Source organism: Urocampus carinirostris, chromosome 13 (genome assembly GCF_059441175.1).
Source record: "Urocampus carinirostris isolate Australia breed hairy pipefish chromosome 13, RoL_Ucar_1.0, whole genome shotgun sequence".
Lineage (NCBI taxonomy): Eukaryota > Metazoa > Chordata > Actinopteri > Syngnathiformes > Syngnathidae > Urocampus > Urocampus carinirostris.
The window spans coordinates 4000274-4017184 of NC_142361.1; the positions used below are offsets into that span (position 1 = coordinate 4000274).

The 16911-nt window shown below is 39.2% G+C and overlaps 1 protein-coding gene across 4 annotated transcripts in view; it reads right to left on the reverse strand.

Annotated features, from left to right (window-relative positions):
* cdh11 (cadherin 11, type 2, OB-cadherin (osteoblast)) overlaps positions 1–16911 on the reverse strand; it is a 171392-nt gene that overhangs the window by 139527 nt on the left and 14954 nt on the right. Inside the window, exon 1 of one of the 4 annotated variants that reach the window (XM_088351127.1) lies at positions 1355–1441. The exons of the other annotated variants lie outside the window; for them this stretch is intronic. The gene's annotated coding sequence lies outside the window, so the exon portion shown is untranslated. Of the gene's footprint in view, positions 1–1354; positions 1442–16911 lie in introns of those variants that run through there. 4 annotated transcript variants of the gene reach the window in all.

Below are 16911 nucleotides of genomic sequence, written 5' to 3' on the forward strand. Positions count from 1 at the left end.
TCTGGCTAAAGTAACCAATGATCTCCTTTTAGCAATAGATTCCGGTGCCTCATCAATGTTACTGCTGCTGGATCTCAGCGCTGCTTTTGATACTGTCGACCACAACATATTACTGGTTCATCTAGAATGCATTGGTTTCTCAGGAACTGTACTTTCGCGGTTTAGGTCCTACCTGGCAGACAGGATGCAATGTGTTAACTATGGCAATCTGACCTCTACACAATCTAATGTGGTGTTCCTCAAGGCTCTGTACTTGGCCCCCTTTTTTCACCCTCTTATCTCTCTGATTTGATTTCCCCCTATGTTCCTGCACGGAGTCTGCGCTCGGAAAATGATGGTCTACTTGTGACTCCAAGAGCCAAGAAATCTGCAGGCTTGAGAGCGTTCTCCATCCGGGCCCCGGTGTCATGGAACGCCCTGCTTCCGGAGATAAGATCTGCAACCTCAACGGAAGTTTTTAAATCGAGGCTTAAGACACACTTCTATTCCAAAGCTTATGACTGATGCCCACCTCATATTCTGTATTGTCTTTTTCCTACTGCCTGCCTGGTGATGATACGAAGGAGAAGGACGATTTGAGATGAGTAAGTGGACCAACGTCTGACCTGAAGCATGTCAACCCCTGCATTTACCAGCTGGCAGAGATGGGAAGCTGCGTTGTGGCCGTTATAGACTTTCTGGACAAGTTTACAGGCTGGGGGCGTCGTTGCTGTCATGCACTTTCCGGACATTTTCAACATCTTACCTAGTGTTTACTATTCTGTGTACAGTAATGCTAATTGTGATTCACCCTGGTCAATCCTGGAAGGGGGATTACCACATGTGAGGTCCTTTCTCAAGGTTTCTCTTTTTTCCTCACACTGAGGTTTTTGAGTTGTTCCTTGCCCGCATGCTGGTTTAAGATCAGGTAATTGTGCAATTTTGTAATTGTAATCCTGTGCAGTCCTTTGAGACATTTTTGTGATTAAGGGCTATATAAATAAATGTGACTTGACTTGACTTGAAATTGGGCGTGAGTCTGAATTTCAACTCTACAGGCACTTTTTATTCCACCTATGATATCCCGAACAAGATACGAAGATACCCAGGATCTCCGTGGTCGGCCACCCCACCTGCGAAGCGACGAAGGCGCCGTAAAGACGGAAAGCAGAAGCGGGGTTGTCGTGCGGGGAAGTGTGTGAAGTGTGCAAAGCCGAAGGAGCTAAGTTAAACGATTCGGCAAAGCTAAAATTTGGTCTGTTAAATATTAGATCGCTTGCTCCTAAAGCTTTACTTGTTGATAATATTATTCGTGATTACAAACTTAACTTGATTGGTCTATGTGAAACTTGGTTGAGACCGGATGAAATTTTACCGTTAAATGAGGCTCCTCCTCAAGACTACGTGAGCAGCCATGTAGCACGCACATTGAAGAAGGGTGGCGGTGTCGCGCTAATTTCTGAAAAAAAAAAACGCTCAAATTTACTCCTCGTACCTCTAAAAATTACAAGGCGTTCGAGGCTCTTGTTATGCGGTCCTCTCTATTGTCAATTTATGTAGTTACTATTTATCGCGCACCAGGGCCATACGCAGCTTTCTTAGATGAATTCGCTAAACTTTTGTCTGACCTAGTAACCCATACAGACAAATTAATAATTATGGGGGACTTTAACATTCATATGAACTCCCCACTCAGTTCACTTACTGTTGCGTTTCGGTCTCTAATTGATACATTTGGTTTTACTCAACTGGTTGATTTGCCTACTCATAAAGATGGAAACTGACTCGAGGAGTTTCAACCTCAAACATGACGATGTTACCGTGTACTACCGTTATTTCTGATCACTATTTAGTTACATTCGAGGTGCTAGTTAAAAGTAGTACTAAAAAAGCTGAAGGATTTAGCGGGCGCAATATAAGCACTGGCACAGTTTCTGAGCTCTCTGATCTTCTTTCAGAAGCAGTTGCGTCCTTTCCTTCATACAAACGCTCTATCGACTCACTCATGAATGAGTTTAATGTTACCCTGGCTAGTGTCCTGGATTCAGTAGCGCCCATACGGCTTAAATCACGAACTAAAAGACGCACGCCTTGGTTTACTGATGAAACTAGATCCCTTAAACAAGAATGCAGGAAATCTGAAAGAAAATGGCGCGCTACCAAGCTTGAGGTTTTCCTTCAAACCTGTTGTGACAGCTTATTAAAGTATAAAGCGGCCCTTGCCTCTGCAAAATCAGCCTACCTTTCGAAGGTGATTGCGTCACGAAAGAACAACCCCAAAATCCTTTTCGACACTGTAGCATCGCTTACAAGGCAACAGATTATCCCAGATAGTTCTACCCATTCAGCCCATGACTTTGTGGTCTTTTTTAATAAGAAGATTCAATGCATACAGGAAGAAATTTCTAAAGACAGTATTAATACAACACATACTAAAGGGCTGAAATCTATAGATGCATGACATGGTGGCTGTCCAAGGAATTTGTCCCGATTTAGGGAACTGGCACTCGATAATCTTAAACAGGTGGTGAATACAGCCAAACCGACGACTTGCCTGTTCGACCCGCTTCTAGGTTCGCTTATTAAAGGTCTTTTTGGGGTCCTTGGACCTTCAGTTCTAAATATCATAAACATATCACTCTCCTCAGGTGTAGTTCCAGCGGCTTTTAAGTCCGCTGTTATTAAGCCTACACTGAAACGACCCAACCTTGATCCAGAAAGCTTTTGTAATTATAGACCTGTGTCAAACCTACCGTTTCTTTCTAAAGTACTTGAAAAAGTAGTGGCACAGCAGCTGAATGATTTCATATCCGAGAACAATCTTTTTGAATCAATGCAATCAGGATTCAGGGCTAACCACTCTACTGAGACAGCTCTGATTAAGGTAACCAATGATCTCCTACTGGCAATGGACTCTGGCGCTTCATCACTTTTGCTGCTGCTAGACCTTAGTGCTGCTTTTGACACAGTGGACCATAATATCCTACTAGAACGGTTGGAAAAATTGATTGGTCTCTCAGGAACCGTCCTCTCATGGTTCAGATCCTACCTCTCAGATAGGACGCACTGTGTTAAATAGGGCAAAATGACATCTGAGCCCTTAAGTGTTACCTGTGGTGTTCCGCAGGGTTCAGTGCTTGGCCCCCTTCTTTTCAGCATTTACATGCTTCCATTAGGTGATATTATTCGCAAGTATAATATCAGTTTCCACTGCTACGCAGATCACACACAACTATATCTTCCGTTGGAGGAATCTGCCACACTAAATTGTGGAAATTTGGAGGCCTGCCTCACAGAGATAAAAGAGTGGATGTCACTCAATTTCTTGCGTCTTAACTCTGAAAAGACCGAAATGTTAGTTATTGGTCAATCTAAATGCTGTGACTTATTCTCAAAAATTGCTGTTAACATTGACAAATGTCACATCACACAGAGTGACTCAGTTAAAAATTTAGGTGTCATATTTGACCCCGATCTGTCCTTTCAAACACATGTGAGGAAAATTACTAGAACCTCTTTCTTTCATCTTCGCAACATTGCTAAAATTCATCATATAACGTCTCAGTCGGATGCGGAGATCATAATTCACGCGTTTGTTACCTCCCGTCTCGATTACTGTAATGCACTACTCTCCAGAATCAAGAGTCTTCAGCTGGTACAAAATGCTGTAGCGAGGCTTTTAACTAGGGCAAAAAAGTCCGATCACATCAAGCCGATTTTGGCTAACCTGCATTGGCTCCCTGTTAGCCCAAGATGTGATTTCAAGGTTCTCTTAATATTATACAAAATCATACATGGACTTGCTCCCCAATATCTTTCAGATCTGATTTCCCCCTATGTTCCGGTCCGAAGCCTACGTTCTGAGAGCGCTTGTCACCTGGTGGTCTCAAGATCCAAGAAGTGTTCCGCACAAAAAAACTGAAAACTCTTGCAAAAAACTACCTCACACGAATGTAAAATAGTACTCACGTACATGCTGACCGCACTATGTTTGTTCACTGTAAACAGACACCGCACAAAAAACTGAAAACTCTTGCCAACCCTACCTCATACGAATATAATGTTACTCATGTCTATGTTCTTGCACATGTCGACTGCACTATGTTTACTGCTCACCTTGCACAATGTCTGACCATTTCTTTTTTCTGCACTATGGTGACTATGTTTGCACCAATGCATATGCTGACTATTTTTTTGCACTATGATGACTTCTGCACCAAATGCAATATTGCACACCCCTTACGATTCCTACGGTATCACGATAACAACTGTATGTAACATCCCACATGCCGACATTTCTTGTGTAAATACCATGTAAATTATAACCATAGCCTTATCCCCCTTGTTTTATGATCTTATCTTCTCTGTTCCTTTATCTTCTTGGCTCATACCTCACTGTTAATGTGTGAACTGGAGTGTCATGCCCAATTTCGTTGTCACAATATGTTAACCCATTTTGTAACAATGACAATAAAGGTATATTCTATTCTATTCTATTCTATTCTATTCTATAGGAAGTGTTTAGAGGCTGTTATTCCTGCAAAAGGAGGATCTACTTAATATTGATGTAATTTTTCTGTTGGGGTGCCGAAATTTATGCACCTGCCTACTTTTGTTTCTTTTGCATATGACTGCATGTAGCCTCTATTTTAAGTTGCAGTAATTTCTTCCCATTACAATTCACAACTGGGAAATGCTACCTTATTCTTTGCATGGCTTATAATAAATGTCTATACTTGATACATAATTATTCCACTAATACACATTTAATAGAGTCGTATTTAGGTGTAGCATGACACTTCTTAGGACAATTTAGTTCGAACAAAGTCAGCTGCCATTTATCATGAGGGAAAAACCGCAAAGTGAGGCCACCCGAAAACAGTGACAGCATCATTTTTAAATAGACTTGTGAAACATGGCCACAAGCACTTCAACCCAAATTCAAACATGTATCAATTCTTGAAAACACATTCAAATTCAAGCATTTTCAAGGATTTCATAATAATAAAATAGGCTAAAGGAAGGTCTTTTAGAATATAATGGAATTTATGATTAGATGTTTGGGGTTCCCTGTTCAAAATCCATTTATGTATTCTCTTCTTTTTGGGTGTCTGTTAAACTTTAAACTTCAACTATGATTTTTTTTTTCTGGAAACGTAAAGATTATGTTCAATTAGCCTTACAATATAACTAGTATTCATTGAAGCCTGGCAGTTGACTCCATCATGAAGATATAAGCAATCGAAAATAATATAAAGTGAGGAATAGGTTTCAGTTTAGGCATAGCTAGCTTCATAAAGGTTTGTTACGTTCTGGTGATGCACTTTTGTTCCTGAATGGATTTTAGTACTTGTCCCAACTATCTCCACTTGGAGTGTCCTTAAAAGAGACAGTGAGTCACCACTTTTCTTCCGGGCCTAAAACTCATTCATGAGCATCCCCTTCAGGACCCTTCTGAGGACCCCCGATGAGCTTTCCTCTATTGAGGAGGCAAGATCCATAAGGAGTCAGAAAAGGTTGATAAGCCTAGAAAAAAAACCTTTAACCCAACCTCACATGTCGGCCAGATATCTTTTATGCCCATTAATTCAGCAACGTGAGAGTGCATTTACGCTGGCTTTAGTCCGCCATGACCCTGTCAAACCGTCAAAGATCCCAAGCTCTGATCTGGTTGCCACTCAAGCATTAGCTCTTGAATAGCTTGGAATCATGTTTTATTCATTACGCTTGATGGCTTGATTGCACAGAAGAATATGCATCGTGCAAAAAGCAAGTAAAGATATTTGGATAGCGAATTAAATCTCATCAATATTACAGGGAAACTTTTAGGGCTTCTTAATCCTAACTTGCATGTGTGTGTTCTATATTTGGGGTCGGCGACCAACAATGTTGAAAGAACCATATTGGATTGAAAAAAAACATGTCTGGAGACGCAACTAATTAAAACTTTATATAATCCTTATAAGGAAAAAAAATACTGTATACTGGAGGGGTCTCCAAAATGTTTCAAGCCGAGAGTTACTCAGTTTTTTACGCACTTCTGAAATAACAACTTATTATGTTATTACTATGTTGTAACTCTGTGATTACCTTGTTATTATCAGGTTCATTATTGGAAGTTGTGTTAAATAAACCCATTCAACCAATAAAAAAAAGATTTACTTGAAAATCACAATGACCCAGCTTTGGTGAGCTATTTTCAGATCAGGTCCGTAGGCACCACAGCAGTCCTTAGGGGGGGGCCCTTGGGCTCGCGGGCATCCACATTTGAGACCCCTGGTATACTTTCTATATTCATTAGAGAAATAGGAAGAATGTTTGTGTTATGTCTGTCCTCCTACAGAAACCTTATTATTTTCTGTGTGATTCCAACTCGTCAACGCCAGCCAAAGGGCGCCATTGTACTGATTAGTTAATTAGGAAGACAGGGTGCTCATTCAAATCCTAGTATTTAACACCAACGTTACCAGAGAGGGATCAAAAGATATTTTTGTGAAGAAACCCCAGAGAGGGTTCAACTGACCCCGGAGGTTACAGCCAACATCATGCAGCTGCAACAGACATTCAGTGTCAGAAATACCAGCTAAGGCTTGAGTTACGTAAGACTTTGTAATTTTACCAGCCTTGTTTTGAATGGACTGTTTTTTATTGTTGGCTTTCTTCTACCTTCCTCTTCGGAACACCTTGTGTTCAGTACGTCTTTCCCATTAAAGCTATTCTTAATCTGATGCTTGTGTCTGCGCCTGGGTCCTGTCTCAAAATACCTAACAATTTTCCATTATTTCATTGAATTTTTGAAAAAGCATCATGGCACCACCAGATAGAGCCAAAGAGTTGTTGCTTGTTGCTAACCCCTGTTCTAAATGAACGACGCATAAAGCAATGATTGCATTTCAAAATACAGTACTATTTAGTAATTGTTGCACATGTAGTATCTGTCAAAAGCAGAGGCATTTGCATCTCTTTGACATCAAATAATCCAATGAAGGTTTTTTTTCTGTACTAAATTTGAAAACAGTACATGTAGAGCTAGAACAATTTTTTTGTCTAAGAAACTTAAAACTCAAGTCTTAAAGTGAAAGTGTGTATTTTTAGCGCTGACTAGTGGTATAAGAAATCATAAATTAAACAAAAAACAATTTGATTTTGGTAATTAGCGGACATACATGATTAATCATAGACATGTTGCTTTTTTTTTCAAATACTCGTAAATCAAGAAATCTGTACCTCAGCTGGAGGTAGCTGATATCATTTGTTGCCCATTTTGCTGCTACGAGTACCCAAAATCTTAAAAAATGCTGGCCAAAAGATGAAAAGTCAAATTGTGTTCTTTTGGTCTCTTTGAGTCTCAATAGTTTGTATTCATCCTTGTGCTTATTAGCACTCGTTTTCACTAGCATTTCATCACGCAGTTGTTGGCCAAATATAACACAGTAGTGCCCCTTTTCACCTTAAATTAAAATCCTATCCCTAAACTTAATGAATCAAGGAGTGTACTTATTATTATTAAAAGGAGATGGCTTATACAACTGGTTGGAATATCTTATCCAATGTTTTGGCTCGACCCCGTGTTCTAATGTGTTGATGTTTTCTCTCCTTATTTTGAGTATCTACTATACTTATCCAAACGCTAAATAAAAACCATGGCACTTTTTTTGATGATGTTATATTCTAATTGTTCAAACTTAAACAACAGAAACACACGCATTAGGAAATAGTACACCTTACATCTTATAATCAATAATTGTATGTCGGCTGTTACGAGTACATGTCAGGGTCTCAACACAGAATGAATAAAGAGTATATGAGCCTCTTTGTGTTTTCTAATTGATAAAGGATTGTAAGGAATCAACACCTCGAAAGGATGCCGGAATACGTGGGTGCTGACCACGGATAGCGTCAGGGTTCCAATCGATTAGCTATGTCGGCTTGTATGTTCAATGACCCTAATTAGCCTGGTTAAACGAGACCCCGCTGAAAAGACCCTTCCACACCCTGTTGTGCACACCAATCCTTGACAGGGAAACTCACTGAAGGACATACACACCTTCGTCCTTTATTATTTGAGCTACCAAAACCTCATTTACTCCCTGTTGGAACTGTGATAGGAAACAATTATAGAGTAGTATAGCTTCTTTTGGCCATTTGATATTTATATATCAAAAATTGTTACCTTTGCATTGGGTATGCTTATTCACATAAGATCACAAGACACTAACTAGTATATGTACTTCACTTGGGTCGTATTCATTAATTAAGATTTACATAAAAATGGTGTGGGAAACACAATAGAAATGCTTGACTATTTAAATCTAAATATCTGCAGACTATGTTAATTATATAGCAAATGGCTACACAACGTCCCTTTAACTTTCATATTAAGCTGGCTACAATTGGCCCACAGGCCGTGAGTTTGAGAACCCCATTTTAGAGAATAAATCACCATAATTACTGAGCAAAGCTAAATTTCACCTGCTTTTTCACAAATATCTTGTAGCTAAATTCATAGCCCTAGTTATCACCCGTGGGCAAAGTTAGGGTGGTGGGAATACTTTTGTCTGGGATTTGGCAAAAGTTTGTAGAGTGGTACCTCTACTTACTAATTAGAATTCATCATGTGAGAGGCTTTGTAACCTAAAAACCTCCAATATAAATGCGCTAATCTTTTCCAGCCTAGCAGAGGTACAGTTACAGGTACTTAATTGAATTTGAAGTTTTGTTGAATCAGATTTTTTTCCCAGAAAAAAAATCCCACTCTTCCAGACCAGAACGGCATTGAAGATCAACATCATCTTTTGCAGACAGTCAGGTAGGTTACTGCAGATGTGAAAACTGCAAAAAAAAAAGCTGACTTGGCATATTTGTTTTTTTCTGACTCGGCAGCTTTCCCAGAAAGACATTCGACTCTTCCAGGCCAGTTCTTACAGTCTTACTTCTTGGATTTTCCATTCTTATGGGCCAATGACCCTGCCAAAAAGGACATGCCACCAATAGAATGGTTTTGCGTCTGAACGCGGGGCGGGCAGTGCTCAAATGGTGCACAGCCATTCTAGTTGTTGCTGTTGTTCCCCATTGGGCTGCCGTCTCAACCTTCATCTTGAGTCTCAATGAAGCTCATTCCATCTCTGCCAAAAGCACTCAATACCGCTTTCTTGTATGCATTGCCAGTCTGTAATTGATGATGGAACATTTGAATCACGTCTAAAAAGAATCATATATCTCAACACAAAAGATCTTTGCTAGGTATTTGATTCTGCGGGATCACATGTGAATGTTTTTCACAACCCCCACCAAGGGTGAGAGGTGGTGTTTTGATCAATTTTCAGCAGGGTTGTGCATTGGTACACAAACCACACTTAACCAGGAGTTTCCCTGAAGCTTGTGTCATGTATTTAAAGGAAAAATCTGTCTTTAAAGTCATTCTACAATGCCACAAATATATCCTATTTTTATACCTTATGAACCATATCTTCCGCACTATAAGGTGCACCAGACTATAAGGGTTCCTACAGCTTAAAGCAAGTTTAATTCTAGACTTTTAAATACCTTTTTGGTGCCTTTTTAAATCAAATTTAAGACCAACACCATATATATATATATATATATATATATATATATATATATATATATATATATATATATATATATATATATATATATATATGTATATGTATATGTATATATTTATCTTGGAGACAATAAATTGTGCCTAGTACACATTACTTGGCACAGCTTTTAGCCATGGCGAAAATCACTCATCAGACAGCCACTTATCATTAAATTTACAAGTTCCCATGGTCCAAAATAAACGTCCTAGTCCAAAGTTGCTAGGTGTATTGTGGGTAACCCGAAGAAATGTGTATGCTCTGAAAACCTCATCATCGTTTTGATATTTCTGTTACGTGGTGTTGCCACGAAAGTAAATCGGTGAATTATAAAAAAAAGACAATTTATAAATGTTACTAATTCTTTTTGGTGCAAACATATATACATCTTATTCATGTGTAAGCATTTTTAAGAACTGGAAAACATTTACCGTAAATTCCGGACTGTAAGCCGCTACTTTTCCCCCAAACTTTCAACCATGCGGCTTATTCAGCGATGGGGCCAATTTATGTAATTTTTCTAACGGCCGCCAGCAGCGCTCGAGTACCAAAGGTCAGATTTGGACCGGTGGAATATATGCGCCGAGGAAGACTGCAACTTCTTGGCTTGACTAGCGGCGAGAAATCTTTCACTAAAACTGGCCGCATGCGAAAGGCAACTTTTTCGCAAGTCTGCCTGTATATCCTGACAGCGTGGGGCAGCATCAAAAAATCCACCATCACCAACAGGTTCCGAAAAGCCGTGACGGAGAGGAGGGCACACCAGCGACAGTGACCACCCGAGTGAGGCTGCGGGAGCGTGGGACGACGTCTATATGACACTGTTTCTTTCCGACAATGAGGAAGACGATTTTGATGGCTTCAGTTGTAAGGAGGAAGATGAGGACGGTTTACCGTGATTTTTACAAGTACGGTATATTTTTTTAACAGACCCGTTTACTGTGTTGCGAGCGTGTTGCTAGCGTGTTGCTACATTAACTGCCCTGTCAGGCACCATTTGGGATGAAAGTTATATTATTATTATTATTATTAAAGCTTTGAAGCTTCGGTGTACCGTCTTTCATTGTAAATATATGTAACCAATGTATAATTTGTATTTGCACCTGTATATTTTTGTAATGTATTTATTTGAGACACTTATTCTGATATGTTTTGCGAATTAAAAAAGAGGGGCGGAGCAAACGCGGGCTGACGGGAAGTGGGGTAAAGGTGAGTGAGACCTGTTGTCGCGGCGGACAATAGTGGATATATATTTTTCCCACCCTTACCTTTGGAAATATAGACTTTTTTCCTTGGATTACTTTCAACGGGTACCCGGACTCTGCAGGTCTGAATCAAACCTTAAGTACCGGTATCATTTTCCGTTCATTTTGCCGGATGTGATTTTTGGACTGTGTACTTCAATGAAGGACATTTAGTTTCAACCGCGCGACTTGAAGTCGGGTCTGGATAAATTTAATGTTTGTGTTTCAATTTTTTAACGTGGGCGCATGCGGCTTATATACAGGTGCGGCTTGTGTATGTACGAAATCAGTTTTCCTCTGAAAATGTGGTGGGTGCGGCTTATAATCAGGTGCACTCTATAGTCCAGAATTTACGGTAAATGCCGATTAAGGCCTTATTTAGAACAATGAATTAAATACCTTTTAAGACTTTTCAAAGATCTGTGGGAACACTGTATAAGTAGCACCATAAAAAATAATATTGTCATATATTTTTCATTCACAAGGTGCTCTGGATTACAAGATGCATAAAATTGAGACTAGACTGTGTTTATTTGTGTATAATCATTGTCTCTTTATACATAAACTAAATATATTATATATTTGTGCAATGATTTATCAGCAACATTGTATGCAACAGGATTAGAACCTGGGTCATGGGGGATAGAGCGCTGACATTTATCACTAGACCAACAGTTACACTTGTCAGGTAAAAAGGCATTTCATTTGATCTCATCAAACTTTTTTTACTGTGCCAGAAACACATATTTGCATATTGCATTTGTTTCACATTCTGATATGTTAAACTATCTCTTCCACTTCTTCACACGTGCGTCACTAAGGTTGAAGTTGAATATGTACAGTGGGACCTCGCTACTTCGCGCTTCGATGTTCGCGGCTTCAAAGATTCATGGCCTGTAATAGTTAAAAAAAAAAAACAAAAAAAAAACATATATATATATATTATATAAATATATATATTTTTTTTTTTTGAAGGGACTTCGCTACTTCGCAGATTTTCACTTTTAGCGGGTGGTTTTGGTCCCCATTAACCGGGTCTAAAAAAATAATAATTTAAAAAATAATAATAATAATAATACTCGCCGGGTAGGTCAGGGGTTCGCGTGTGCGGCACAGTTCTGAGGTCGTGGGAACCACCTGCGTGGGTTAATTTTTTTTTTTTTTAAAGGGGCGTCGCTCCTTCGCAGATTTTCACTTTTTGCGGGTGGTTTTGGTCCCCATTAACCGGGTCTAAAAAATAATACCGTATTTTCTGCACTCTAAGGCGCACCTAAAAGCCTTTATTTTTTTCAAAAGCTGACCATGCATTTTATAATACAGTGCGCCTTATTTATGGATCAATTTTAAAATTGCAAAGTTTTCCAACTAACTTGCAGCCGCCGACTAGATTTTCCCCCGAACGCCAAGTAGTACGCGGTGTATGCTGGGATTTATTTACCGGCGTTTCATTGGCTAACCAATGTGTCAATCATCATTTGAATCAATCACTATTGGCTAAAGTTATTCGGAGGTCAAGGGGCGGATCCTTTTTATCATTTACAGGCTGGCATTGGCTTAAACGGCAGACAAAGCCTGCAATTGGCCGAAAAATATGTGTCAATCATCAGTTGAATCGATCACTATTGGCTAAAGTTATTCGGAGGTCAAGGGGCGGATCCTTTTTATCATTTACAGGCTGGCATTGGCTTAAACGGCAACACAAAGCCTGCAATTGGCCAAAAAAGATTAATGTTTATGGCACGTGGCTGACGGCATAGAGAAAGCATTTTTTTCTATTCTGTATTTGAAATTATTTTATTCTCCTGGATTTACTACCCTCACGGATATAAGAGGACATTGGCTGCACATTATTATGAACACAACGACTTTGGTGAGCTACTTCGGGTTTTATATTGTCCCTGTATCTTGTTTCAGACTGAACTCGATGTTTCTGTGATACGCGGTGCAGATAATGGATGGAATGGAGTGTATTTTTAAATTAAACTCAATTCCAAGTGTTTATTGTCATATGCACAGTGAAGTTGCGAGCGAAAAAGAAAATAGATACTAAGGAATGGTTAGCATTTCTTGAATCCCAAGACTTTAACCTTCCGAATGATAGAACGATGCATTTGAGTGACATCTTACGGACACCGCATCCGCACGTGTTCTCGACACGTATTTGCGTCTTTGCAAGCTTTGGGAATGTTAAGGGGGTAATAAGTTGGACTGAACTATCTGATTGTTTTGTCCACGTTCCCATTGTAGCGCCTTATAATCCGGTGCGTCTTATGTATGTCAAAAATAGGACCAAAAACTATTTTTTCGGGGTGCGCCCTATAACCCGGTGCGCCTTATAGTGCGGAAAATACGGTAATTAAAAAAATAATAATAATAAATGTTATTATTATTTGTTTGTTTTTTTTAAGGTGCGCCGCTACGTCGCGGATTTTCACATATCGCGGGTGGTTTTGGTCCCCATTAACCGCGATAACCGAGGTCCCACTGTATACGTAAAAGAGATTATATGGTATTTTGTTGAAAGACTTTCTGTTTTATCCATTCTCTAACAATTGTTGGTAAAGCATGTGGACTATTTTACCTATAAAATAGCATAAAAAAATACACAATGCACAAAATTTTTGCTGAAACTGAAGACAGATAGTGTGAGAATAAGTTAAGCTCTAATGCCTTTTCGTACATTATTTGTATCGCGAGTGCTCTAGTGGTAAAGTGTTGGCACTCACACAGATTTTAGTCAGCGATGTTTTCAATAGATCAATCATTGCACAAATATGGTATACTATCGTAAAGACTCGTGCAGTAAAGCACATCTAAAATTACTCTATGCATTTCCAATCTTATTCACTCTATTCTGCGATGTATGAGATGCACTGGGTTGTAATGCGAACTTTAAAATTTCTGGCCAATTTGGGGATTTTAGGTACCCCTTATAGTCCACAAGATACTGTAATCTTGTGTTGTCAGTGTACGTTGGGGACAAGGAGGGTTTCGGGATTTTTAATAGACAAATCAAAGACGTACCCAAAGTTAATTGAAAGATGTTCTTGAACCGTTTGTATAATACTGACTTTTATTGTCTCTTTTGAAAGGTAAGGTTCTAAAGTTTTGTCCCAAACTGAAAAAAAATCACTGCAGGTGCTACTAACATTGAGTAATCTAACAAACAGAACAAACAGAAATAGACTTTTTTTATTGCCTGATTATTTCTTTTTGCAATCAAATGCCTGCAGATGAGTGTAGCATGGGGCTCTTATTTGGAAAACAGGTAAAACAATAACTTTTCCTGGTACCTTATCAAATAAGTTCACAATCTTAAAAACATATTGTATTTTACACGGGTTTCTGATAGTAGGTCCAGGCCTTTCCAAAAGTGGGCATTTGGAGAAGACCAGAATACAGCACTAAAATGTTTATTTTAGTGTATTTTACTTTGGCCATATTTTGGCCATTTACAATGAAATGATCTGCATTTATATAGCACTTTTCAAGTCAATGACTTCCCAAAGCGCTTTACATTGTGCTTCACATTTCCCAATAGCGGCCATGATCTGTGCAGCCATGTAAGGCTGCTAACCTGCTTATTGGGGGTATTGGGGGTTCAGTGTCTTACCCAAGGACACTTCGGCATGTAACACGGACAAGCCGGGATTCGAACTGGGATCCCTTATTCCTTAAACGATCGCTCTACCTCCTGAGCTACTGCCGCCCCAACGAGTTGTAAATGTTTGACTTCTCTCTCCAGAAGTCGAGTTGGGTCACACTTGCATGTAAAAATGGTACATAGATATGAATCAAGAGTGGCGTTGCATATGTTTGATATTCGGTCTAATTTGAATACAACATGTCTGCGTATCATTCTTTTCACATTTCATTGGCTAATCAATCTGTCAATTAACATTTGAATCGGTCACTTTTGGCCAAAGATTTTTGAAGCCGAAGTGGGTCATGAAGGTTTTTTTTTCATAATCATAATTAAATATAAATGCGTCTAATATCTCATCTCATCTCATCTCATTAGCCGTACCGCTTATCCTCAGTAGGGTCGCGGGGGGCTGGAGCCCATCCCAGCAATCATCGGGCAGTGGGCAGGGGACACCCTGAACTGGTTGCCAGCCAATCGCAGGGCACACAGGGACAGACAACTCATTCGCTCATTCACACCTAGGGACAATTTGGACCGGCCAATTCACCTGAAATGCATGTCTTTGGAATGTGGGAGGAAACCGGAGTGCCCAGAGGAAACCCACGCAAGCACGGGGAGAACATACAAACTCCGCACAGAAAGTCTGGAGCTGGATTTGAACCCACGACAGGTTCCCATGACATGAACTGTGCCGCACAAGCGCTAACCACTGCGCCGCCGTGCTGCCCACGCGTCCAATATCAAAGTCACAAAATTTGTGTTAATGGATCTGAGAGTTAAAAGCTAATATCGTTTAACTTTAAGTGTAAATAATTCGAAATTTAGGCTAGAAACTAGGATCTATTCCCATTCATAAGATTAGTGTATTTTAACTCATTTACGATTAATCTTTTCAAATGATGGTCCTGCTGTTTCGTTTGAATAGTAATTTAAGAATCTAGGAGGTGATTACATTTTTGCACTGATTAAATTCCATGTACTGGTAATCGTTTTAAAACGTTTTTTTTTTTTCTAACGACAAGGTTTATACTTTCTAGTATGCAAAAATGTTGTGACATTTTATCATTTTAAAAAGAGGCAATTTGCTATTGGCTTTTCTCTACACAACTATGCACAACACATCCATGTGGTCAAATATTACACACTGTTCCTTTAATATTCTGAAGAATCTGCAGTCTTTTTTCAATCATATGATGGTGTCAGAGAAAGAACTGGACAGTTAAAAGACCAGTGAGAAAAGATTAATTGTGGGAGTTATTGGTAACTGAAGACCGGCTATTAAGTGATTCAAGGTTAAGGGAAAATATTCACTAATTTTATTGCACATATCAACAATATACTGTAACCAAAATTGTGTTTTATCATCTCAAAGATGAAGAGTCCACCCATTTCTCTCTTAGGCAAACGCACAGGTGCTGATACATGCTTTTACAACTTCTTTCCAAAAAGAACATTGCTGCTACAACAAAATTCAGCAGCACATGTGCTCACGGGGACTCACATCTCAACAGTTTTTGATAATGTGCATTGGCTCCTTGTCATATCAGGATACATTTTTTACATATCTGCCATCGTGGGCCTTGAGATCCTCTGGCAGCTGTTTGTTAACTGTTCCTAGGGAGAGGACCAAAACATATGGTGAAGCAGCATTCAGCCACTTTGGTCCTCACCTGTGGAACAGACCGCCGGAGGACATCAGGTCTGCTTATTTATTATGTTTAACGGTTTAACAAGTGCTATTTGAATAACCCTAACTCCACAAACGCTGGGCTAAAAGAAACAATTTTAAACCATTCCTGAACCGCAAAGCCACGGGCTTTGGATAAAACCCTTGATCTAAATGAAATTATATAAAATTAGGCCTCCAAAACACCTAGAAGGGGGCAGCAACTTCCAACAATGGGTTATCTCTATTGGTAGTGGAGGGTTGGATGAAGGAACATAGTTGTCTGAAGCTGTTTGTTTTTAACCAGAAATTATGTATTCTTGTAAAGCATGTTTTTTTTTTATCTGTAACCAATACAAAAAAATAATGAATTGGTGTGTCGTGTATCTTTTATTTTTTTATTCAACTTTTTTTTTCATTTTCATCCTCCGATGAAAGCTTTTGTAGTTATTCTAATGTACTTATCTTTTCAATTGTTACCTTCCTTCAACACTAATACACGCCTAACTTTAAGGATAGATACTGCTGAACACCAGCCTCCCCTGTACTGAAGAGGATTCACGGTCAGATTCAGCACCAGAGATGGAGTGAAAAACGTGGACATTGAGAGAGCAGGACTCAAAACCCTTATTTGTATATGCTTATAACAGTTCATATTTCCAGTTTATATTATCTTGCAATATGTTCATTTTAATCCTGTAAAATCCAAGTTAGTGTTTTGTTTTGTTTTTTATTTCAAAGTGTGAATGCCATTTCTTAAACATAGTTACG